This window comes from Dasypus novemcinctus, chromosome 23 (genome assembly GCF_030445035.2).
Source record: "Dasypus novemcinctus isolate mDasNov1 chromosome 23, mDasNov1.1.hap2, whole genome shotgun sequence".
NCBI lineage: Eukaryota > Metazoa > Chordata > Mammalia > Cingulata > Dasypodidae > Dasypus > Dasypus novemcinctus.
Window position 1 is genome coordinate 19,993,602 of NC_080695.1, and position 27,294 is coordinate 20,020,895.

Sequence of the window (27,294 nt, forward strand, 5' to 3'; positions counted from 1 at the left end):
AAGGAGAGCTGCCCCGTGTGAAAAAAGTGCAGCCTGCCCAGGAGTGGCGCTGCACACACAAAGAGCTGATGCAGCAAGATGACGCAACAAAAAGAGACATAGATTCCCAGTGCTGCTGACAAGAACCCAAGCAGACACAGAAGAACACACACAGCGAATGGACACAGAGAGCAGACAAGACGGGGGTGGGGGAAGGGAAGGGGTGAGAAATATATAAATAAATAAATCTTTAAAAAATAATTAGATAGCTGAAACTTGAATAATAATAATAATAAGTTGAGTGCTTATATGTTTGGGTGTGATTTCTCTGCCCATCATCTCTCTGTATTGTGCCTGCTCAAGGATGTGTTTGTAAAAGATAAATCTTCACAAAGCAACTCATCTGACTATTTTTAAGGTATTTAACCTGTAGGCTTAATCACAGGAAGGAAGGACCTCTGAGGTTCTTCTCTTCTTTTCTCTTCTTCTTTTTCCCCAACTCTCAGAGTTCTCTCTCTATCAAGCAGGGCAGAAGTGATGACATCCATAACAGAAGAAGAGGTAGGAAATTTGGAGGAAGCGAAGGGGACACAAGGATGGAAGCACTGTGGGAAAGGGCGGATGCTCTCTGCCAGGCAAAGGGAATGGTCATTTGCAGCACCCTGGGAGTCTGGGGGTGCACAGGGAGGAGGAGTCCCAGGAGTAGGTTAACATCGTGGGGATCCTATGCCTCATTCCTTTTTTGCACATAGACCCTATGAACTGTATTTAGTTGCTGGGACCTGCAGTGGAGAAGAGACAAAGCCAACCATTTTTCTTCTGAATTCACATGATCGTTTGCTTGGCTGAGGGATGGATTAAGCTACCACCCCCCACCATCCCCAAACTTGGCCCTGAACAGACAGGGGACCCTGGACTCCCAATTCCTCCAATGTGGGAGATGAGGAGGCGGCCAGAACTGATGAGGAGCCCCCTCCACAGACTTGTCGAGGGGCCAGGCCCAGCTTTCTGGGTCACTTTTGTGCGTGTGGGCACAGCCTCAGCTTCCTTTGACTTGCAGGGCAGCTCCTGGCAGAGCTCACATTTGAGAAATGGTGGTTGCCAGTGACCCTCCTCCCAGCCCTTCAGCTGAGCTTATGAGGGGGCAGCATCTGACAGCTAAAGGGTGGATGTTGCTGCAAGCCCCGGGCCTGGCTGAGGAGACGTACTTGAGTGTAAAAAGCTGATGGAGCGTGCTCACGGCCATATGCTAATAGAGTCCATCAGTAACTGCGAGTTTCCGTCACTCCTGCGGCAACGTGGAATACTCCCTCTTGGGAAGTCGAAGGACCTTTAAGAGGTAGACAGTGCTGCACTCAACAGGTAATAGCTTTCTGCCTGAAGTATTTCAAGGGTTTTGGGGTCATCTCGGAGAAGACCTTGTAGCTGTGCAGCAAAAAGGAAATCTTTAATGAAGCTTCATGGATCCTCGGGGCTTTGAATGGGATTCAAGAGGCCGAGTGATGCTTTGGTTATGGATATGGAGTGTTTGGATTGTGTATGTGTGTACATGTGTGTCAGAGAGAGAAAGAAACATAACAGGGAGAGGGAGGCAGAGAGAGAGAGAGAGAGAAAGAGAGAGAGAGAGAGAGAGAGAGAGCGCCATCCTGGCTGCTCCTGAAATTGTGAGTATTGTTACTGAGGCAAGCGAAACAGAGAAAAAACAAGACCACATACAATCAAAACAAAAGAACAAAAGAAACTAAGAACCTCTCTCTCTTTCTCTCTGTCTCTGTCTCTCTCTTTTTTTGGACACATTTAAATCTAAATGAAGGCTTTTCATGACTTTGGGGTGGAAGTCTCTAGCAAAGTTCTCCTTTAAATACAGTAGGTTTTAAATACGTGGTAAATACAGATAAAATGGTTCAGTGGATAATTTCTGCAGCAGAAGCAAGGAGTTTTGGTTGTAGATGGCTCTTTGTCCAACTTGCTAAACCCGTTCACTCATTCATTTATTCATTCTAACCATTATTAAATGGTTTTGTCGGTTAGCATGTGTTGGTCTCTAAAGACTAAAGAATGTATGAAATTCAAGCACTGCCCTTCAAGGAGAGTACAGTTTAGTGGAGAAGACAAATAAATAAATCTGTGTTCCCTGACACTAACATTCAGTCTCTCTGTTGGTAGCCAAATGGACTTGGGGCCAGAAAACAAATATTTATAGGGTATCTTCTATGAGTGGCCATAATCTGGGCATGGAGGCGAATAACTGTATAAATATGATTTAAGACACAGGCTGACTTCCAGAAGCTAAGGTGTTGCTAGAGGAGTTAGAAGCCACATTTTCAGAGACCTGCATAAAGGAAGCATACGACATGTGGCACCAGTAGGGAACAAACCCTACGATATTTTCTTCCCAGGGACCTGGCTGCCAAGCACCATGCCAAGAACAAAAGTAAAACATCACTAAACTGGATTGTCAGGAGGAAGGATGGAAGGAAAGCAGGCCTATGGAGGGAGGCATTAAAAGCCTACCTGGAAGGAAAAAAATGATTTTATTTTCCTTACAAAAATAACATTCTTTTGGTTAAAAAAAAAAGCAGTTCCGAAGGACAGAAAATAGTACATATGAAATGAAAAGTGGAAATCTTTTCCCATTTCCATCCTTAGCCTCAAAACCCAGGCTCATCTGGCTTCCAGTTTTTAGTATTGGTTTTTGCCATACCCTTCAACGAAATCCTACACAACTATTTTCCCCATTTTTTAAAAATTAGAGAAGTTGTGAGCTTACAAACAATCATGCACAATGTGCAGAATTCCTGTACATCACCCTACCACTATCACCTCCTGTTGTATACAACTATTTTTTGATCTAACAATTTAGTTGGTTAATGCTGCTGCCTTCCCTCGCCTCTCCCTACATCGTTTTTGCACATGTGGGTTTATTTTATAATCCTTGTATTTCTTCTGAAACCATAAATAAGCCTTCTAGATTTTGACCATGGGTTGATTACAAAAAAACAAAAACTGAGACCTAATAGCATTTACAGTGGGATGATTATGTAAATATTATTCACTGCAGAATTGCATGCTATGATTACACCCAAGGGAAATAAATGAGAGCCTGTCATTAGGGTTGGCAGTTGCTGGAATATAAAGCAAAACTCAACATTGTCTAGGAAATGAGAGTGGTGGGGTCCAAACTGATCTGAGGTCAAAGTCGTTGTGCAGTGCCCACCAGGTACACAATCCTGTTAGCAAGTAATTGTGGTTATTTAGGAATGATATAAATATATTAACTCTTCCTTTCCATTTTTGAGTATTATTTTTTTCAAAGGGCTACTATGAAATTGTTAGGACATAAATTTAGTCCTAACTACTTAATAAAAGGAGCCATTAGGTATTTCTTTTGGCTAAGGGGTGCTGTAAAAACATCATTGGGGGAAGCGGACTTAGTCCAATGGCTAGGGCGTCGGCCTACCACATGGGAGGTCCGCGGGTCAAACCCTGGGCCTCCTTGACCCGTGTGGAGCTGGCCCATGCGCAGTGCTGATGGGCGCAAGGAGTGCCCTGCCACACAGGAGTGTCCCCCGTGTAGGGGAGCCCCACGCACAAGGAGTGTGCCCCATAATGAGAGCCGCCCAGTGCGAAAGAAAGTACAGCCTGCCCAAGAAAGGAGGCGCGCACATGAAGAGCTGACACAACAAGATGATGCAACAGAAAGAAACACAGATTCCCGGTGCCTCTGGTAAGGATAGAAGCGGTCACAGAAGAACACACAGCAAATGGACACAGAGAGCAGACAACTTGGGCGGGGGGTTGGTGGAAGGGAGAGAAATAAATAAAAAATAAATCTTAAAAAAAAATATTATTGGGACACTAAAAGTGACATGAACTGAGAAAATTTTGGAGCCTCTGAGATAACCTCTATTTTAAAGTTCATTCTGGCTGTTGCAAGGAGAAGAGTTAGAACAGCACAAAGATGGAAGCAGGGAGACGAGTCAGGAGACCTAGTAAGACATTCCTCTGGTTTGAACTAGGGTGCTGTAGTGGATTGCATGGAGTACCCTAACAAAGCCAAGCCCTGCATCTTAATCCGCATTCCTATGGGTATGAACCCATTTGTACATAGGCCTCTTTGAGTACAGATTATCAGTTACGGTGTGGACTCATTTGTGAAAAGGGTCTTCTAAGATCCCGTTTAGGTGTTGCCCAACCAATCCAGGGTGGTTCTTAAGCTGTGTTACTATAGTCCTATATAAGAAGGAGAAATTTGGGCACAGTAAGGAAGAAACCAGAAGTCAGTGGAAATTGGAAGAGAAGCCACAAGAACAGAGAGGTTGCCAGGTGGCGGGAGGCAAAGAGGCAAGCCAAGGAATTCCAAGGATTGAAGTTAGCCAGCACCAGAACCCAACAGACTTCCGAGACAGAGTGCAGCCTCACGGACTGGATTTTGGACCTCTAGCTTTGAAACTATGAAGAGATACATTTCCATTGGTTAGGCCAATCAGTGTGTGGAATTTGTCATAGTAGCGCTGGCAAACCAGCTAGGCTGTGCCTGAGGCAATGCAAAAGAATGGGTGGATCCAAGGTTGGCAGGACTAGCTGCTGTGGGGGCTGGGCTTAGAGAGCCAGGTAGGGGTGATGCCATTTGCTGAAATGGGGCAACTGAGGAGAGGAGGAGGTTTGCAGGATTGCAAGTAATAAAAGCCCAATGCAATTTGGTTTAAACAGTAATTTGTTTCTTCACTCGATAAAGGGAAGCCCCAGAGTTGGCTAATTCAGCATCTCAATGCTGTTATCTAGGACCCTAGTTTTTTTGGCTTTTTCTCTGTGATCTTCAGACTCGGTCCCCTTCTGGCCATAAGGTGAGGTTCACCAATTATTCTGGCTGCCTGGGAAGTCCTGGTTTATACCTGTTGTTTGCAACTGGAATATGAACAATGGCTCCGACTTCTTTCTTTAATGTGTCCCTACTTATTTGGACCATACCTTCTACATATACACCCTATCAAAATGGATGTTAACATTTCAGGCCTTACTGGCAAGCACATCACGCACCGATAAGTAGATTGGTCATTTCTTCCTGAGCATCTCTATTGTCCAGTGAGGATCCCTTTCCCAGCAGCCCTTTGGCAGGCTGTCTCTCCTATCCCATTGGCTGGGATTGGGTCACGTGACTCTTTCTAAGTCAATCACTGTCAAGGGGAATGCGATTTCTTCATCAGGACTTATTCCTGAGTCACTTGAGGGAAGAGTCGATGACCAACTAAAATCAGGATTCCACTAGCAAGGGGGTGGATGTTAGGCATTAAGAGTGTCTGCTGCAGAGAGAGAATTGAGAGTTCTGTTTGGATATGGTAAGTTTGGGATGCTAAGCTCAGGAGGGGTATAAGGTTGGCTGAATGTCAGTTCCATAAATGATTAGTATGCTGGAATCTCCTGGGGAGCTTTAAAAATGACTGAAGTTTGTGTCCCACTCCCAAAGATTCTGAATTGATGGGTCTGGGGAGTGGTGGCCTGTGCACTGGGATTTTTAAAAACTTTTCAAAGCCTGAGAATGACTGAACCGAAAGAGGATCACTCTGACCCTGGCATTTACTTCATGGGTAAGATGTTGAGAAGACAGAGCATTAGAAAGGGACTTCCCTGTCTCCCAGGGACACAAGCCTGCAGAGAGCTGCTGCCCCCCAGAAGGCCCTTGGGTCCTGAACATCCAGCTCATTTGATGTGTTTCCTTGTAGTTCTTGAAATTGCACTTGGGGAATTCAGCCAGGTGGCACAAAACATAAATCAGAATCTCTTCTTCTTTGTACTAAAGTTTTATTTTTTTTCCTCCTTACCTCAAAAAAATTGGTTTTACATCACTTTTAGACGATACTGACTTAGTTAAATGCAATTTCAACTAAAGCAAAATTGCTTAATGAGACAATAATATCAGGGAAATTGACCATTATATCTGGTTATTGACTTTTCAGATGGCCTATATTACCATTTATATTCTTTCCAGTTGGGTTTTTAAGCATGAAAATAATTTATTGAGAGATTGTTCTTAGAAGCTATTTTTAATAGCCTAATGGCTTTTTAATTTTCAAATCGTTTATATTCATCAACTGGAGCTGAGAAAGGGCTCAGATTGACTCTCTCTGCTTGGCTGTTCTTTCCTCTTTGGTTATTAACTGGTTGCCTGTGGATGTGGTGCTGAGGTGAACCAGGATCCCCACCCCCATTTATGATGTCAGAAGGGGCGCACCATGGAGGAAATGAGCTTTGGACTGGAAACCATAAAAATAATATTAAAATACCTACTGTTTATCGACAACTCTGCACTAGGCAATTTATGTTGATTATCTCTAATCCTCTCAATACCCATATAATGTAGGTATTATTATCTTCTTTTAATAACTGGGAAATGAAAGCTCAGATACCTAGAATGTCCTCTCTGCCTCCTCCTTCTCCTCCTCCTCCTCCTCCTCCTCTTTTCTTCTTCACTACAGCCCACAGATGTAAGTGGGGAAGCCATACCTCTCAGTTTATGCTGTCTCTCTATGGGATTTTTAATAGTGCTCCTTTTCAATCTCACAAATACCCCAGTCTGTGCAATAGATTAAATGGTCACCCTGCATATGGCCCAGTCACAGGGGCCAGGCTCTGTACTGAACATGTTCTGTGTACTATTGCGTTCAAACCACACAGCACTCAATAGTTAATTTTATTGTCCTTTCTTAATAGATGAAGAAACAGAGGCACCAAGAGATCAAGGTCAAAGTCAAGTAAATTGCCAAACATCATGGAGCTGGTAAAACCTGGAGCCAGGCTTTGAACCCAGGCAGACTGACTTACAGCCCATTCTGTTTCACGAAGCTGAATATCAATCAATATCACAATCTCAAAAACCCAGACCAGGGAGTAAGTTCCATGAGACTGGTTATTGGGTGAAAATAGCAAAAACGCAATTATAGCCACAGGAACATTGAATTGTTTTGTTGTGGTGGAATTTTGTTATAATGGATAAGCTACAGGAAATCACATTTTCTGTTGTTAGGATCTGCAGAGGAAATACAGACTCTTTATATTGAATTAGCAAGAGGATCTCTTGCTTTGAAAGCAGTGCACAGCTGGATGAAACGTGCATAAACCTCTTAATTCCTACAAGCTTAATTAGACAAACTCAATGCTTGCCAACAGCCCCAATGATCCCTAAGACCTCAGGTTGCCTTAATACAGCATCTAAAGCAGGGGCAGCTGGGGCTCCTGTTTCCTGTGTGCAGCCACCCATAACTGGAGGGTTATGGTCAATTTAGGGCAACCAAGGCAACCATGGATGAGGTGTTTAGATAAGGATGATCCAGTTGGTGAAGGAGAATGAAAACCATGTTCTCTGAGAAGAGCTTGGGGGAATTGAGGTTGTTAGTAAGGGAAAGAGAAGACTCAGGGCAGGGGACAAATAGTGAGCACTCAGCACTGAGATGGTGATTGGGGATTGAATCACGTGCCCTACAAAAGACATGGTCCTATGGGTGAAGAACCCATTTGTATATAGACTCTTTGAAGATGCTATTATTATATTAAGATGCAGCCAAACTGATGAGAATGGGCCTTAATCCAGAAGGGCCAAATTTCCTATAAGCGAAAGAAATTGGACATGGAAGGAGAAGCCAGAAGTAGGAGAAGCCAGAGGAGATTACCATTGACAGAAGCAGAGATGTACCTACAAGTCAAGGAACCCCAAGGATTGTAGACAAGCCAGTGCTAGAATGCTACAGGCTCCGGAGAAAGTATGGACTGGTGATTCCTTGATTTGGGACTTCTAGCCTTCAAAACTGCAAGCCAATATATTCCCTTTTTTAAAGCCAACCAGTGTGTATTTGTCATAGCAGCCCTGGCAAACTAAGACAGAGGGGTATCATATCAGACTTATTCTGTGTGGCCTCAAGACTAGAACTGATGAGAAGATGGCAGCCACAGGACACAGAACCACCTCCACCTTTGCAAATGTAAATGGTGATGTCTGGATGGCTTCAGGGGGCTCTGATAGAAGGAAGACTGGCTGTGACATGTCATTTAGCTTTCTGTCCCTGTAAACTAAGAGTCACACTCCCCACTACCACGCAGTGTGAACACTCACAGATGACTTGGATATTGACTGGGGTCTCCAGACTCTTGAGACCTAGAAAAGACTGGCTCAGACTCCTGTCAGCTCCCTATGACTACACGAAATCCTTGAAGATCTTTGCAAATTCTTAGAAGAACTGTGAGCACCTTTTCCTTTGTATAGTGACTGGATTACTTTTCAGGTTGTCTTGTCTGTGTTCTACAAATAATGCACCTGAATCAATAGAAAGTTGCTTAAGCACATAGATTATGTTTTATTTGCAGAGTGGATTTACATGTGGTTTTGGTCAACAATGGGCTGAGTATGTTGTGAGTAGACATCAAAAGACTTCCTTGTTTCTGCAAAACAACCTCTAACTGAGCATTAGGCATCTCGTTCTTAAAATGTCTGACAACCCATTGCAGGAAAAATTTTCTAACCATTGATTATAGGTCACTCTTGACTTTCTCTCTTTTTTTTTCCCTTTCTTCTCCATTCCCTTTGGGAACAAATTTTTAATATAAGATATTTTGGCCAATTTTCCCATTACATTATTCTGTGACTAATCTCCAAATTCTAGGACAGTGACTTTCAAAGTTTTTGGCCATAGCCCCATAGTAAGAAGCACTTAGTACCCTAAGATCCCAAACACTCATGCAATATCAACTACTTCTGTTGCATTAAGTCTGATGTTTTCTGTGCACTAACCTATCTTATTCTAGCCCATCTCATTACCTGCCATTTCATTAAAAATTTTAGTTATGACTCACTTCACTGATTTCACAATCCACTAATGTATTAGGACTTAGAATTTGCAAAGAGCTTCTCCTACTATTTTTAACTTTAGAAAAGTTAAAAGTGATTTACCAAATATTTATCTGGGAGTGTTTTGCTTATGTTAGTCATGGAAAGTAAACTTTTCACAGGCAAGTTCTTGCTTGAATTCCCCATACTACCTAGCTCAGTCTAAAGCACACAGCAGGGTAACACAGAGAAGAAATTTATTTATTTATTTATTTATTTATTTATTTATTTATTTATTTATATCTATTTTTACTTTTGTCTTTTCATATCCAAGGTCATGAAGACTCTCCTCTGTTTTCTTCTAATAGTTTGTGGTTGGAGCTCTCATATTTAGCTCCTTGGTCCATTTTGAGCTCATCTTTTTATTTGGTAAGAGATTAAGCATTTATTGATTGGTGGGACCATTTGGGCCCTCTAAACTCCACTTTTCCTTTCAGAATTCTGAAACTGTGATAGTTTGAAGTTCTGTGAGTCTTAGAAAAGATCATGTGCTTTGAACTAATCCATTCCTGTGTTTGTGGGTTGCTTTGATTGCAGTAGATTCAGTTAAGGGACATTTTGATTAGATTGCTTTAGGGCCTTTGATTGGACTACGTCAGTGAGGTGTGACCCAGGTTAGGTCTCCACCCTCTTGCTGGAGTCTTACATAAACTGAGAACTGAAAGCAGAAACACACAGAGGAAGGCAACTGCCATTTTTACCCTGCCATGTGAGAAATTACTCCAGGATTGCCTATAGTCGCAGAAAGACAAAGAAGTCTCAAAAGGCTGAGAGAGAGGTCCCAGAGGCCAGAGACTGGAATCAGTGGAACACAGAGAGAGGCCCCCCGGAAGCTAAGCCCTAGGAGTGGCTTGAGGCTGACAGGGAAAGAGGCCTGGAGGAGAAGGTAGAGACCCGGATATGAGGCCGCCGATTTATCTTGCCACATGACAGGAGTCCAGGATTAGCCTGCTGTCAGCCTTTGGCCAGAAAACATCTCTGATAATGCCTTGATTTGGATATTTTGGTGGCCTCAGAACTGTAAGCTTGGAAAGCAGACTTGGCCCAATGATAGGACGTCTGCCTTCCGCATGGGATGTCCGCAGTTAAAACCCTGGGCCTCCTTGACTCATGTGGAGCTGGCCACGCACAGTGCTGATGCACAAAAGGAGTGCCCTGCCATGCAAGGGTGTCCCCCGCATAGGGGAGCCCCATGCACAAGGAGTGCGCCCCACAAGGAGAGCCGCCCAGCGTGAAAGAAAGTGCAGCCTGCCCAGGAAATGTGCTGCACACACGGAGAGCTGACACACAAGATGATGCAACAAAAAGAAACACAGATTCCAGGTGCTGCTGATAAGGATAGAAGCAGTCACAGGAGAGCACACAGTGAATGGACACAGAGAGCAGACAACTGGGGGGGAGGGGGAGGGGAGAGAAATAAATAAATCTAAAAAAAAAAAAAGAACTGTAAGCTTTTACCCTAATAAATTCTCTTTATAAAAGCCAACCCATTTTTAGTATTTTGCTTCTAACAACTTTAGCAAACTAAACAGTGACTGTCTTGGGATTAGAAGCACTGGGATAGGTGTCATCTACCTATTCATCTCAGCTACACAACGGGCTGTGTGCAGACGCCCTTTGTAAACCATAATGTACCCCTCAAAATCCAGTTTATGTCCAAGTATTCATTGATTGGATTTGTACTTGACCTGGTGCCAGGCTTTTCTGAAGAATCTAGAAACATGAGACCTAGCCCTTCCCTTGAGGGGCTCAGGAACCGACATGAAAATGAATGATAATCCACAGTGGTTAATGCTGTCATAGAAGCATGACTGATGTGCATTGGGAATGCAGAAAGGAGGTGCTATTTGGTCTTGGTCTTGCAGGTCAAATAGACTTTGGCAAAAGGAACAGCATTGCAAAGGCCAAGAGACCTAAGAGTGGGTGTGTTTGGGGGAATGGAGATTGGTTCGATATCATGGAGGAAAGGTCATGGTGCAGATAGAGGTGGGAGAAGAAGAGATGGAGTCAAATTGTAAAGGATTGTGAGCTTGGATGTCACCTCATCTAGGGAGAAGCCATCCAACAATTATAAGCAGATGAGTGGACCAAAGGCAGGGAGGCTTGGGGAGGGCAGCTGCTTAGGAGATGAGGGACCTTTGCTGTCCACACCTGCTCCTGCTGGACCATGATGTCAGGGTGCGGCTGCCTTCTTGGTGGAGTCCTCATATAATTCCTTCTGTGGTATTCAAGGCTGTGCCCTTTAACCAACAAAACTTTGATTTGGAGGTTTCTTGAGAGCATCCCAGCAAGGAGGTGATGTTGTCTGAATAGCCTCTCTCAATTCTCCTAGGAGGCAGAGAAGCCAGTGAGGGTGGCAGGGGGCTTTGGCAGAAATGGTGCAAGCATCTGGCTTCAAGCTCATTTTGAATGGGTGACTAATGATCCCTTTGATGGCACAAAGTACCTCAATGAGGAGGCAATCAGCCAAAACAGGCTTAATCACATACAGCTTTGATCTTACCAAGGGGAGGATTCATGGCATCACAGTGTGGCATTGGGAGGGCACAAGAGCAATCATTAGTTCAATTGTTCATAAATGTTGGCAGGTGAGCACTTCTTTTCTTTTTTTTAAAAACTGGTCCATGGTAAGATAAAAAAGGGGGAAATGGTGAAGGCAAATGAGATTATATGGTTAAGAGTCTTCAAAAAAAGAGTTGGGAGGTCATCAGAGGGGTTGTGCATACGCATGCCTCAGCAGGATCCCAGTGACAGCCAAAGTACATACAACCCCATGTACTGGTGCTTCTGAGGGTTATGGAGACACACAGGTTCTAAGGTCATGGCAGATGGCTCTGAAGTTCAGTACCTTGTCAGTGGGCCCTACTTTGGAATTTGTGTTCCTGAGCATGATGAAGTTGGACTCAGATGTCACCTTTCTACACATGCCTCTTCAGCCACTGAACCTGTGGTTGGTGCTGGGGTTGGTGTATACCCAGGAGACTTGAATCTCTGGACTGTCCATGTGCCAGCTTGGCCCTGAGCCTCAGCAGAGTTGCATCTCCTACTCTCTGGTTCATTGATCTTACCCAGGTCAGCTAACAGGGAGGTGAAGATGGTCAACTACCACACCAGGGAACTGAGAGTGCCTACAACTCCAAGCAGGAGAATCGCCTCCATCAGCCATATGGGATCTAAGACCCCTCTCGATATAGATGTGGAGTGGACATCATTATCCCAGGGCCCACAGGATGGAGGAATAAAATATGGATTAGAGTGGACTTACTGGTATTCTACTATAGAACTACTGTGACTAGTAATGGAAGAAACTGTAGCACTGATCTGGAGAAAGTGGCCACGGTAGATGCTGCAGGCAGGAAGAGGGAAGAAGAGATGTGATGTGGAGGCATTTTTGGGACTTGGAATTGTCCTAAATGATATTGCAGGGACAGATGCTGGACATTATATATGCTGCCATAACCCACTGAATGAACTGAGGGAGAGTGTAAACTACAATGTAAATATAATCCATGCGGTGCAGCAATGCCCCAAAATGTATTCACGAAATGCAATGAATGTGCCACAATGATGGAAGAGGTTGTTGATGTGGGAGGAGTGGGGTGAGGTGGGGTGTGGGGAATGTGGGAACCTCTTGTATTTTCTTTTTAAAGATTTATTTTTTATTTGTTTCTATCCCCCCACCCCGCCCCAGTTGTCTGTTCTCTGTGTCCATTTGCTGCATTTTCTTCTTTTGTCTGCTTCTGTTGTTGTCAGCGGCATTGGGAATCTGTGTTTCTTTTTGTTGCATCATCTTGTTGTGTCAGTTCTCCGTGTGTGCAGCACCATTCCTGGGCAGGCTGCACTTTCTTTCGCGCTGGGCGGCTCTCCTTACGGGGCGCACTCATTGTGCGTGGGGCTCCCCTACGCGGGAGACACCCCTGCATGGCACAGCACTCCTTGTGTGCATCAGCACTGCGCATGGGCCAGCTCCACACGGGTCAAGGAGACCCAGGGTTTGAACCGTGGACCTCCCATGTGGTAGATGGACACCCTAACCACTGGGCCAAGTCTGCCGCCCCCTCTTGTATTTTTTAATGTAACATTTTTTGTGATCTATGTATCTTCAAAAAAATACAATAGAAAGTGCTCAAAAATATATGCTAATTTAATTCTTATTACACATGATTCTATCTGTGATTATGGTGTTGACTATATATTATATTATGCACTTACAGTGCCCCCGCCTTTTTTTCTCAGGTCCTCATCTTGGTGCTCATTGCTATGTCTCAGTCCACCCCTGGAGTCTGGACTTCAGGCTTCTGGTTTCTGACTTCCACAGCAGCCAGGGAGAGCAATGAGGGTGTATCATGCTGCACCTGAGCCCCATCCAGCAGGCCCTGTTTGGGAATGGGGTGCTGGGCTGCGTTTCCTGCCTTGGCTGTGGTGCTTGTTTGCTGCAGTTCAGCACCTGCTCACCTGCCCACTACCTCCCACATCCAAGCTGATCCTGGGCTCAAGGGTCATCTGTCATGACGGAGCCTCATCCACCTTCCCAGACTTGTGCTCACCTGGCATTTTGGGAACAATTTTAGATCTTAACAAATGGGTCGATTGCACCCCACCCCCTTCCCTGGTGAGATAAAACTTGTTGCCTGACCTACAACTAACCTTATTGTCCTCTGGGGGACTGTGTCTAAGTGGACAGGGGAGCAGGTAGAAAGGGGATAGCAGGAGAGGAGAGGTGATGGAGAGGACTCCACTTGCAAGGGATAGCGAGAACCTTCTCCAGTGGCTGGGATTTAGGCTTTCCTTGAGAAACCAAGGAGATTTCCTGGTGCCCCTTTCACTGGGACAGAACCACCACCCCTGTCCTCCAAAGCCTTGCTCCAGCACCTGCTTCCCACAGACCCGAACAAAAAGTACCTCTGTCACAAGGTCCCACTACAATATCTGCATATTTGACCTTGGACATTTACTAAGTGTTCAGAGACTTTGGTTTTCTGACAATTTAGGGCCCAAAAGACCTTACTTTCATGAAATGATGGTGATATTTCCTGCTACAAGGCCATAGGAAGAGTTGGCAATGTGACATGAGCTTCAAAACACATTTTGAAATTCAAGTGGGGTGTGAATCTAAAGTTCCAGAACATCCTACCGGCTGCTCGTTTTAGGGAGGAGGGGGCTGAGACATAGGGTTATGTTAATAGTCAACCACCGGAGATGTGGTCTTGCCCTTGCCAAGAACTTAATATATGACGAAGAAACAAACATAAAGATCAGAGGCTTGAGTTTATTGGTCCCTAATTGTCCTCTCTGGGACCACATCAGCCTGGAGGAATGAAGAAGGTCATGCTAACAATAGCCCCAAATAGTCAATTCTCTGCCATTCCCTCACCCGTTGCAGGAAACCTATCTACTCTCGAGTTGCTTCCAAGCAGAAGTATGAAACCACAGAGGGTGTCCTACATGTGGAGAGCCACCTGTCAGCTGCCAGTTTGCTTCTTTCGGCTTTGGCTCACTCTGGCAAAGTCTCCAGGATTTGCTGCTATCAAAGGTGGCAGGTACGTGGCTATTATGGGCCAAAGTCTTCTCCGTTCTGGCAACCGCCCAGCGGTGAGTTTTGCCCACGTCTGAGCTGAGTGCACAGATGCTGACATCTCACATCACAACCATTGCTCCTGAAGACCTGGCCCGGGCTTGACACCTGCCGCAGGGCAGCCAGCGCCTGGAATTGATGATTCGTTATGTGTGCTGAAGGGTCATCTACTCTCCCGGTGGAAGCTGCTGGCACCCTGTACTGACCTACTGAACCCTCCATAAAGAGGATCACAGAACCCTTTTATTTTTAATATCTGTGCTAGAATGTGTTTTGGGTAGGCATGGTTCCTTGTTAACTTCACAGAAGACCATTTTGGCTAACAGATGATTAGTTCATTTTTACTGATCAAGAAAGCCAGGCCAAGCATGATGAAAGGTGGAGCGTGAATATTCCCGGAGAGAAAAAGAGGGAACATTCCCAACAGGGCTCATGCAAGGAAGAGGAAAACTCTGTCCTCAATGTGCGATTGCTTTCTGCTTTGAAGGTCTTGCAATCCACTTCCTAGTCAGCTAATCAGACATTATCAGGAAAGAGAGGAGTTACCCTGCCTGAGACCCTCACTTTTAACTGACACAGCCTGGGAAGGCTCTTCTCTCTTCTCCTTGTGAGTAGTTGGATTATGAGACACTCAGCTTGACTCTTACATATTTGACCCTTCCCCATGCCTGTAGCAACAGTCAGAAAACACCGAGAGTTACACATGTCTCACATGTCAACTTGGGAGAAGTGGACTTAGTTTTGTCACTGATGACTTCTAGGTGGACAGCATAGCACCAGGTGGACTTGCCTGATGCCAGGCAAAGCCATGCTGACAACCTCCCTCCCTGGGACACAGGGAAGAGCCAACGGGGGCCTGGCCAGGGCCTGCCTGTGGCCAAAGGCTGACTCTGTTCATTATTTCTCCTCCTTCTCTGAGCTGATCTTGCACTGGGACCAGATTCTGCTATTCTTTCCCAGGTGGCTTCTACCTTCCAACTGCCCTGAGAAGGGCCACCCCACCAATGCTGCATGTACCTCATGTCTTGGGGCTGACACTCAAGCTGGGACCTTTGTTTTACATTTCAGAGACAATTTGAAACTCAACCTCTCTGAAACTAGGGAGAAAAGAAAAACGTATATGCAAGTGTTCACAGAAGCATTATTATTATTATTATTTTATTTATTTCTCTCCCCTTTTTCTGCCTCCCCCCCCAGCTGTCTGCTCTCTGTGTTCATTCACTGTGTGTTCTTCTGTGACTGCTTCTATCCTTATCAGCGGCACCGGGAATCTGTGTTTCTTTCTGTTGCATCATCTTGCTGTGTCAGCTCTCCGTGTGCGTGGCTCCTTTCTTGGGCAGGCTGCACTTTCTTTCACACTGGGTGGCTCTCCTTACAGGGCACACTCCTTGCGCATGGGGCTCCCCTACATGGGGGACACCCCTGCGTGGCACGGCACTCCTTGCACGCATCAGCACTGCGCATGGGCCAGCTCCACACGGGTCAAGGAGGCCCGGGGTTTGAACTGCGGACATCCCATGTGGTGGGCGGATGCCCTATCATTGGGCCAAGTCTGCTTCCCAAGCTTACAGTTCTGAGGCCAAATCAAGGCATTATCAGAGATGTTTTCTGGCCAAAGGCTGACAGCAGGCTAATCCTGGACTCCTGTCATGTGGCAAGATAAAACGGCGGCCTCATATCCGGGTCTCTACCTTCTCCTCCAGGCCTCTTTCCCTGTCAGCCTCAAGCCACTCCTAGGGCTTAGCTTCCGGGGGGCCTCTCTCTGTGTTCCACTGATTCCAGTCTCTGGCCTCTGGGACCTCTCTCTCAGCCTTTTGAGACTTCTTTGTCTTTCTGCGACTATAGGCAATCCTGGAGTAATTTCTCACATGGCAGGGCAAAAATGGCAGTTGCCTTTCTCTGCATGTTTCTGCTTTCAGTTCTCAGTTTATGTAAGACTCCAGCAAGAGGGTGGAGACCTAACCTGGGTCACACCTCACTGACGTAGTCCAATCAAAGGCCCTAAAGCAATCTAATCAAAATGTCCCTTAACTGAATCTACTGCAATCAAAGCATCCCACAAACACAGGAATGGATTAGTTCAAAGCACATGATCTTTTCTAAGACTCACAGAACGTCAAACTACCACACTTTCAGAATTCTGAAAGGAAAAGTGGAGTTTAGAGGGCCCAAATTATCCCACCAATCCATAAATGCCTAATCCACTCCCCTAGAAGCATGATTTGTAACCACCCCAAAGTGGAAACAAACCAAATGTCCATCAACTGATGGATGGTTAAGCAAACTGTGGTATACATTGGAAAAATGTTCAGCCATAAGAAGGAATGAAGTACTGTCACATGCTGCAGTGTGGATGAAGCATGAAAACATGCTGAGTGAAGGAAGTCAGGCACAAAACTAGATACATTGTATAATTCTATAGGAAATGTCCAGAATAAACAAATCCATAAGTGACAGAAAGTAGATTGGTGTTATCAGTGCCTGGGGGTGGGGGTGGAGGAATGAAGAGTGGCTACTAATAGGTGCAAGATTTTTTTGGGGGGTGATGAATATGTTCAGGACTTAGATAATGTGGATGGTTGCCAACCTTGTGAAAATACTAAGTTGTACATTTTGAAATCATGATTTAAATGATATATGAATTATATTTTAATTGAAAAGTACTGAGGGAAGAATAGGAAGGGCTCCAGGAAGCCAGCTGTGATCACCCCAGACATTTAACTGTTATCTTCTTTATGTCCAAATGTGCTTGTTTCCAAACTGTAATCTAGCCCTTGGTTCCTCCCACACGAAACAGAGTGCCTTGGCTTCAGGGTCTTGGTGTATTTAGACATTTTTTACTAGTTTGTTTATTCATTCAACAAATAGTCCCTGCATAGCCACTGCTTGATCCTCTAAGAGGTGCTGGGGATTCCAAGATGAGTAAAGCAAAGCCACTGCCTAGGAAGAGAGGCAGGCAGGCAAATGAAATACCACAGTTCAGTGAGGCGTCTGCAGCCTTGGGGCAAGCCAGCCTCGGTGCCGCCCGGGAATGGAGTGGCACACATTCCTGAGAATGCAGGAAAGTTTTCATGGAGGAAGTTACCCTTCACCTGGGTCTTAGGGACCTATAAGAATTTCAAAGCTACCAGAGGCAGAGAAGGTTGTGTGCTGCAGGAACTTTGGAAGAATAAAAAATAAGGTATATATGGGCTATTAAGGAAACACAAGTTCTTTGGTGAGGCTGGGATATATGAAGGTGCTTGGGTGGGGAGGGTCAAGCAATGGGAGCATTTGGCACATTCTTGAAGATGAGGGGAGCCGCTGAAGGGTTTTCAAGCAAGTGGTGATTTTGTTAGGGTTTTGATTTTGGAAAAAAAATCGCTCTACAGGAATGTAAACTATTTTAAAAAATTTTTTCTTTATGCATACTCTTCTGTTCCAGGAATGCATTCAGCTGCAAGTAACAGAAAACCTAACTATGGTGTCTCAGGCATAAACATTTCACCATTTTCACAAGTAAGAAGTCCAGAGCCAAGGCTGCTGGCTCTGTGGCTCATCCATATCAAGGCTCAGCTCAGTGCCATTTGTTATGCTTTGCCCTCCAGGTACAGAGTAGCTGCTGCAGCACTAGCCATCATCTACATTCAAGGCAGGAAGAAGAGTGGTGGTGGTGGGGAGGAGGTAGAACAGAGTTAGCTATGTCTGCCTCTTCCATCTTCTGCTCTAAAAAGAGCAGGCCTTGATGATAGATAGCCACAGTGAAGCTGTGGACATCTTCAGAATAGAAAGTGCTGGACATGGGAGCTGTTCATGTAGTTTTTGGCTAGACTGTCTACTATCAATCTTGACTTAAATCTGTGCAGTCTGGGGGATACAATGCTCTCCTGCTTGCAGGGACTGACCCACTTTATGTTTGTTAGACTCAGGACTTATTAAAATAATGGGGACTAGCATTGGCTTCCTGCCTCCATCCTCCTCTACATGATTAAAACAGACCTCTGTGAGCAGCCGTTCCCCCTGCAGTGTTTCTGATGCTTCTTCTCCATCACCAGCTCCAACACTTATAAGACACCATCTTTTGGTCATAATAAAAAATATTTCATGAATATTTTTGAGCTGAGGTTTTTTGTTAAAATTTTTTTGAAACAAATCTTAAACATACAGAAAAGGTGGAAGTACAATAAAAGTGGTATTTTTATTTAGAACAATTGAGAGCAATGCTCCATCGCTCCAGAATATTCCTCTACCAAGGACATTCTCCAAAGAACCACAATACACCCATTAAAACCAGAAATTGACATTGATACACGTCTCATCCTCACATCCCATTCAAGTGTCACTAAATGTCCCAATGATGCCCATCCTAGCCAAAGGATTCAGCTTGGAATCACGTGTTGCAGTTTAAAGTTGTGCCTCTTCAGTTTTTCAGCTGAGAACACTTTTTGAGTCTTTCCTTAAATACTGTGGCCTTGATGCTGGAGTTTCAACCCTTCTCCCTTCTCAGACCTTGACTGGTCACAGTGAGAAAGTCATTGCCCTTCAAGAACTATTTCCCTTGTCTTTGTTCTGCTCGTCCTAGCCTTGTTCCCAACTTGAGAAGAGCACTGGACTGGGAGTCCAGAGACTCATTCTCTTTCTGCTTCGGTTGCCCCCTTGCTGTGCTGTCCCATGAACTGCATTTACTCCTAATGAGACCCCAAGGTTTCCATGGACCCTCAGGAGGATCCCGCTCCCCAGGAAGCACCTTGGAGTTTCCAGTGTAAAGAAGCTGTTGAGGTTGTGTTTCATTACGTGGCACAGTGTCCGCTTTACTTCAGGATAAAGAAAAAAATAGCGTTTTACTCGAGTAATCGGTTTGTTGTTTTTACAGACATTGTTAACTGGTTAGGCTTCCCCTTTCGCATTATTTATGAAATTCATTGTCTCTTCATAGCTAGTGAGACAACCTTATATCTGTCCTATCCCTCAGGTGTATTCATCACCTCCGCCCCGTTTTTCTCTCCTTTGGCATTATTTTTATATTTTTAAAGGTGCCTGAGAGACTGTCAAGAAAAAGGGTAGGCATAAATAATAAACACTCAAATAAATAAAGCAGCAAACAAATCCCCATCTATAATATATCATTCCTCAGTTTCTGTAGAAATTGCAGACCCCAGGTTTGTTTCTTGCAAGACGGCCAGCGCCTGTGGGTGCTCAGTAACCGTTGAGGACGGGTCTGTGCTATTTGGGGGACGGAGCCTGAGCTTCAGCCCCATTTGCCTGGTACCTGAAATGGACGCTGATTCAGATTCACTAAGTAGCATTCCCAGCCAGGTGGGGCTGCGGGAATCTTTGCGGCGTCGTCACCTCCCAGGCTTTGGTTCCCAGGAATGCTGTCACCAGGCTGCTCCGCTTGGAGCAGCTGAGTGCGTCTTGTGGGCAGCCACAAAGAACAGGCTGAGACGGCAGACAGACGGACATACAGTCACCCAAGCAGAGTCACCTTGAAAAACTCCGTCTTCCAAAGAACTCCATGTGGCAGGAATATGGCACTCGGGGCTCCCACGCCCGGAGGTGAGATCCTACTTTTAGGCGTGACCCATGCTGGGGTTTTGCTTTCCTTGTCTCTTCTGAGGCCTGACAGTGTCTGGCGGGTGATGTGCTACGTTAAGGCAGGGGCAGGGCTCGGGAGGCGGGTGAGTCAAAGACCGCGGCGTCCAGCCACGCGGCAGGGTGGAGGCACACTTCTCACCCAGGGTGTAGAGGGGAGGACAAGCAGGTAAGAGAAAGAAAGGAACGTCCCAGCCCTATCCACTAAACCACAAACGTGGCCTTGGAGGAGGCTGGAGATGGTTCAAGAAGGATAGAACTGAACTGTGACTGCAGGACCGTATGGTCCTCTAATCTCCAATATACATTAACTTTCAGGAACAAATCCATCACTGTTTGAAATTGTTCCCGTCAGTGGTGAGGATGGAAGTCAGGTGGAAAAGGCAGTCCTGTGCTTTACTGGAGGTTCTACTGAGCCTTCCTTTAATCCATTCTCTGCTTCAGTAGGCGTTCCTCAATTCTGATCTGACCACTGTTTATTAAGCATCTTTAGGACAATCCCAACCAGTTCCACGCTAAAGCAATTCTATTTATTAATGGCTGGTTTAGAATGGGGCCTAGTGTTTCATGTCTGTTCTCAGTTGCAACAGCTTGGAAATTTTTCATTGTCTGGTAAAGATCTCAACTTGTCAAAAAGATTTAATTTGCTTTTGTGCAAACCTCATCCCCCAAGTCACCCCAACTTCTTCTTTGATCAGGGCATTTGGTCATGGATCTATGGCTTTGCTGGTCAGGTGGTTTATATTTTAAAATATTATATTTTGAGAAAGCATGTTTGAGTTTTTGTTTTTGTCTCAACCCTCCAGAATTTTAAAGCAAGAAGAATGCTTTTGCCATTTAATGGATTTAAAAAAAAATACTTACTGCACTATACTTGCTTTAGATTTTTGAAGGCCCTTTAAGAGGTACAGACTAGAGAAAGCAGGCTGGGTATTTTCATCTCATTTTAAGTGTGAGAAGACTGAATCCCAGAGAGATACCCCAGGCTCATTGGTGGCAGAGCTGGGGCTGGGACTCGGGTCTCCGGACACTAAGGCCATAGATGGCGCAGGGCTTTGCTACACCATTTCAATATTATATAAGGTTCTGAGGGCTTGGAAATGCCTTGGAAACTTCACTACTGGCTATTTGCAGTAGACAAAGAGCAGAGAAATCTTTGTGAGCATCAACTTAGAAAAACACAACAGATTGTCTATTTGCTTCCAGTTCTGGCAGGCTCTATCCTCTCTTGACCTGTGCTAATTGACCACATCCCCCAGCCTCGGGTGAATCTCTTCTCCAGGTCCATTTCCTCTTTCTGGGTCCCCTCGGGTGTGCGTGCGGCAGGAGAGGACACACGAGTTGTTCGACAGAAAGTCCTCTTGGGGGTCTGATGGAAAAGTCCAGGGCTCTCTTCACCTCGCCGGTCGATCTGGGGTGAATTATTAGCTCCGTGCTCACTTGTAAGTGGAAATCTATACTTTGCCTAGTTCTACTCTGTGCAACCCATGTCTTCCACTTCGTGACTATTGATTGCATTTAAACAGGCTTTTTGCCCTGGGTCTGGCCAAGGCACCAATTAGTTGTTCACTCTGATGCCCCTTCCTAAGACTACATACGATTAAGTGCATGGACTGGCTCCAACATGCAGCCTTTTTGGAAAGGAGAGATGCTTTATCCTGAATAATTTATTAGAAATCCCTTTCTAACACAAAAACAAGAGCTGAGTGAGCTCACCAGATGAAACTGCAATTCATCAGAACATCTTAACTTGTCATTTCCCCAGGTCCATCCTGTCTCCTCTCACATATCCAGTTTTTGCTTATGAAATTGCTCTTGCAGCGGCGGCAGGTTTTCGTAAGCAATGTCCTGAATTCCTAATAAGAAAAGTTGAGTAACATGATTTATTTTGATTAAAAAAAAAAAAAGCTGAGCATTTAATTGACAGGTATAGAAGGGATTCAGTTCTTTGGCATCTTTGTAGTGATTCTATCTTTGTGAATCTCAGAAAGCAAATGTTTTAGAAAATACATTTAAAATAGCTAAATGTATTTTATAAACTTTCCCTCCTGCTATTTTTAAGTTTCGAAAATAAAATCAAGTATTAAGAAAATACAGAGGATACTTTAACAAACATCAATGTACCCACCATCCATAATAAACAAATATTGATCTTATCGTAATTGTTTTAGATATTAAAATATAGAGGTAAGTTTAAAGTCCTATCTGTATCCCACCCTAATATCATTTTCCTCTTTCCTCAGAAAGAAACTGTCATAATTTGGAGGGTATTCTCCTACTTCTATAATACATTTTGCATATTTTTACATTTACATCGATGCTTTTATGATGTACATATTTCATATATCTTTCTGAAACTCCTTTTCACTCATGGATTGGGTTTTGGCAGCTGTCTATATTAATATTTTTTAATTTAGTAAATTCATTTGAACAAGTTTAGTAGTAATTCAGTGTATGGACATGCCAAATTCATTCAGACGTTCCATTTTTGATGAGCATTTAGGTTCTTTCTAACTTATTGCTATTATTAACAGGACTGCTAAAAAAGCCCTTGTGCATATCTCCCTGTGTTCCCATAAGAAATATTCTCTAGTATGAATCTAGAAGTAAATTATTAGGTTTAAAATTTACTAGACATTGCCAAACTGCTCTCCAAAGGGCTGTATTATATTGCAGCTCCCCCAGCAGGATTTCAATTTTCCATGTAAACTTTCACCACATTCTCAGCAATGTTTGCTATTGTGCAGTTTTAGCTCATTGTTTTAATCTGTATTCCCTGATCACTAGTGAAGATGAGGATGCTCCCTATGTTTATTAGCTATTCAGGATTATTCCTCTTTTGTGAATTGCATCTTTCTATCTTTGCTCATATTTGTATTTGGTCTGTTTATCTTTTCTTAATGATTTGTAGAATCATATAGCCTCATTGGTTATATGGACAGCAAATATTTTCTCCCAATCTATTGCTTTTAATTTTGTCCAAATTCTTAAAATGTTTACTATTCAACCTATGGATTTTTTCTATTTTAAATTTTTTTGTAAAAATCCTTGCCTGTAGTAGATCATAAATTTATTTTCCAATATTTTCTCCTAATGACTCACATGCTTATTTCTCATATCGAGGCACTCGGAAGAGAAGGGAGAGGTCAAGAGAGGCTGGCCATGTACATTGCTATGTGACAGAGGGGCCAAGGAAAAAGGGTTACTGACAGACATCCCCAGAATACAATGGTTTTCAGGAAGAAAGCATCACTTCGATGATACCTTGATTTGGACTTCTCACCTCAAAACCATAGGCCAATAAATTCCCATTGCTTAAGCCAACCTATTCCATGGTATTTCTTTAGCAATGAGAACACTAAAACAAATTTTGGTGTCAGGAGAGCGGGGTGCTGCTATCACCAATACCAAAAACGAGGCAATGACTTTGGAATTGTGTAATGGGTAAGGCCTGGAAGAACTGTAAGGTGCTTGACAGAAAAGGCCTGAACTGCTTTGAAGAGACTGTTGGAAGAAATATGGATGCTGAAGGTATTTCCAATGAGGTCTTGGAAGGAAATGATGAATGTGTTTTTGGAAACTGGAGAAAGGTGATCCTTGTTTGAAAATGGCAGAGAATTTGGCAAAATTGAGTTCTGATGTTGGACAGAAGAACTTGAAATTGATGAGCTTGTATATTTAGCAGAAGAGATTTCTGAGCTAAGTATGGAAGGTGCAGCCTGGTTTCTCCTTGCAGCTTGTAGTGAAATGTGAGAGGAAAGGGATAAGCGGAAGAATGAACTCTTAAGTCAAAGAAACCAGACATCGATGGTTTGGAAAATTCTGAGCCTATCCAGATAATGTGCTCTGAGACTAGGGCCCAAAGTGACCCTCTCAAGGACCTCAAGAAGGATCTTAGCTTCTGGAAAGTGAGTCTCTGCAAAATTGGGCTCCATGTGAGGGTTTAACTGAACATGAGTGCAGTCAGACATTTCACTGGAAGTTGAGAATGGAAATGCAGATATGCAGGAAGGATCTGTGGAAAGTCTTTGTCTGATGGTATGGGTCCCTGTGAACTGTATGCAAAGCCAACAAGTTCTTTTGCAAAATTTGTATGAACAGAACCACTGCCAACATGGAATGAAGGGGGCAGAGAAGGGAAAAATTGACTTTAAGGGCAAAATCATGGAAGCAGACGTCTGGACTGGAGTGATCTCCTTGGGCCAAGACAGCAGGCCCATCAAAGCCACTCTAGGCTTGGAGGGGGCAGGACATTTGTCCTGGGGCTTGGAGGGGTGGGTCTTATAACCCATTGTTCAGGAAGAGTGCTGCCACTCCAATGCTTAGAGATGGTGGAGCCTGTGCCCCAGCATTTACAGAGAGCCTGGTCATTATCCCAGGCTTAGAGAGGCTGGGGCTTGTGCCATGGGGTTTTCAAGCACTATCCCAATGCCTGAAGAGGGTGGGGAGTTGGGGGAGAGCAGAGCCACTGCACAAGCACTTAGATGGGGTGGGGCTGCCACTCCATCAATCCCCAAATTACTCTCAGGCTTTGAAATCTAATGGAGTTTGTTCTCCTGGGTTTTGGAATTATTTGGGACCTGTAACCCCTGTTTTCCTTCTAATTTCTCTCTTCTGGAATGGAAATGTCTACCCTATGCCTGTCCCTTCATTGTATGTTGGAAGAAGAAAACTTATTTTCTAAGTTCACAGATCCACACACAGAGGAGACTTGTGCCCCAGGACAGACCACACCTATAACCAATTTTGATGAGGCTTTGTACTTAGCATTGCTTCTGAAACGACTTAAGGCTTTTGGGATATTGTGATGGAATGAATGTATTTGCATATAAAAAAAAATTTCTCTTTATGGGGTCCAGAGGGTGGAATGTGGTGGTTTGGAGCTATGTACTCCAGAAAAACATGTTCTTAATCTTAATTCATTCCTGTGGGGGTGAACACATTGTAAACAGAAACTTTTGATGAGGTTACTTCAAATAAGGTTGGCTCAACTCAATCAGGAGGGTCTTGTTCCTATTATTGGAGTCCTTTATAAGCAGAATGAAATTCAGACAGAGGGAAAGCCATAGGAAGTAAGAAGACAAATGTCAACAGCCTGGAAGAGAAGGGAGAGGCTGGAGAGGCTGCCATGTGCTTTGCTGTGTGACAGAAGCACCATAGACCAAGGATCACCAGCAGCCAGTCCCAAAATACCACCATTTTCAGAAAACATAGACTTGATGATACCTTCATTTGGTCTTTTCCCAGCCTCAAGATTGTAAGCCAATAAATTCCATTTGTTTAAGCCAACCCATTGCATGGCTTTTGCTTTAGCCATGAGGAAACGAAATCAGCCTCTTTAGATCTATCTTGGAACTTCTAATTATTTTTTTCCCATTCTTCCTTTCTATTTTTAGCTTTCTTTGCTTCATTTTGGGAGATTACCTCAGCTTTATCTCCCATTCCACTAAGTCTCTCTTTGGCTAGCTCTAATCTCCTGTTTAACCTATTCATGGAGTAATTTTTTCCAATCACTGCATTTTAAAAATTTATACGATATCTATTTGCTTCTTTTCAAATCTAATTGTTTTTTGTTTCTATTATGTCCTTTTCATGCCTGATAAACTATTCTTTCTTTATGTCTGTACACTTCAACTAAACTTACCTTAAGGTCCCATTCATACATTCTGTTATTTGTGGTTCTTCGGTATGACCTTTATTGTATTTGCTGATGATCCTACAGCATTAGATTTTCATGAAAGTTGTCTGGACATTGTCTTCAACAGCAACTATTTTTCACACTGGTGGCATATGTCTTGGTTTGCAGAAACTTTCCCATGGGAATTCCCATATTTGTCTCTGTTGCAGCCATACAGGAAGTCTCAGGGCTAGATTTTTACATTATCATCTTGGCTCATGGTTCATGCACGATGTAGGCAGTTTAAGGATTTTTATCTCATACTCCCAGGGAGGGCAGGATGCGGGATTCAAGGGCTGTGAGATGGGGCCAGTGGATGAAGGTTTTACTAATTCCACTTCAAGACATCCGTTCCGGTTCCTATGCCAAATGTGGAGCCTTAGCCTCAACTCTAGCCTCCGTTCCCAGTTTTAAAAACAACCTCTCCCTGTAAGGGAGTTAGCTGGTTTAGTTACTTCTACAGACACACAATTTCAACTCCTGCACACTGCAATATTTCTGGCGCCTGTGGTTTCTCTTTCTTGCTTTCCAGTGTGGCTATGTCGTTTGCATTTTATAAAACCCATTTACATTATGCAATATTTCTATTTGTTTCAGGAGATACAGCAGCTTCATGCATGAATGTAATTTGCTACCTTGACCTGAAATCTATTAATGCATAAAAAAAATGATATAGGCAGTTTTCAAGTCACACATGCATTGTGGTTCAAATGTTCATTTACAAGCTAGGAATTTTGAATTCAAAATATTTTTTCCTACATGAAGTGGTATGGGGATAGTGCAAAGCTTTACTGCCATTGGTGTTTAGGACAGGTGAGCCTTAAGATTTGGGTTTTGTTAAGACAATTCCAGTAGCTAGCTCAGGGTACACTCTCCATCATTTGAAAGCTAAATTCAGTTTTGAAGTTTCAGAATGTAATTTATTTGATATTCAGGTGTGGATCCATCTCTCAGGAAAGGACTCATGAGGTTACCAGAGCCTGTTGTGTAAGACCAGAATGCCAATTAAAAAAATTATCATGATATAAATAACTATTGAGTGATTGGACACTTAAGACCTCCTGCAGCGTATTCTCTCCCTGGAGGCAAGTTCTGTGGGAAGCCACATGATAATCAGAAGGTCTCCTATTGAGCATGGAATATAAGCAAAAGGGGTTTTAATTATGCGATCCTGAAAGCTTAATGGCCTCATGGGCTGACAGCTTGCTGAGTCCACCTCTGTAACACAGGTCTCCCTTGCCAGTGAGAGTATCACATCACAAGCCATTTGTCAAAGCATCCTGTCCTCTGAACAGAGCATGAATGATCACTGCCAGCATTTGCTTCTCCATTTGTCTCTTTTCTATGCTTCTCTGGCTGAGCTGTTCTTTCTCTAGATTTGTCAATATCTTCAGTCCAGTTTTGCTTGGACCTGACAGTCACTCTGTTTTCCTAATGTGAATTTTGCAAAGTTCTTCTCTGATTCATTCTGATGACTTCTCAGTGTGTAATTTTATTTCTAGTGTGAAATTTTATTTCTAGAAGGGAAGAAGGACCCCTCACAGTTGACCCCCTTCTGCCTGCAGCAATGCTTACCATTAACTTTTCCAACTTTTAATTCAAAGTATTTCAAAC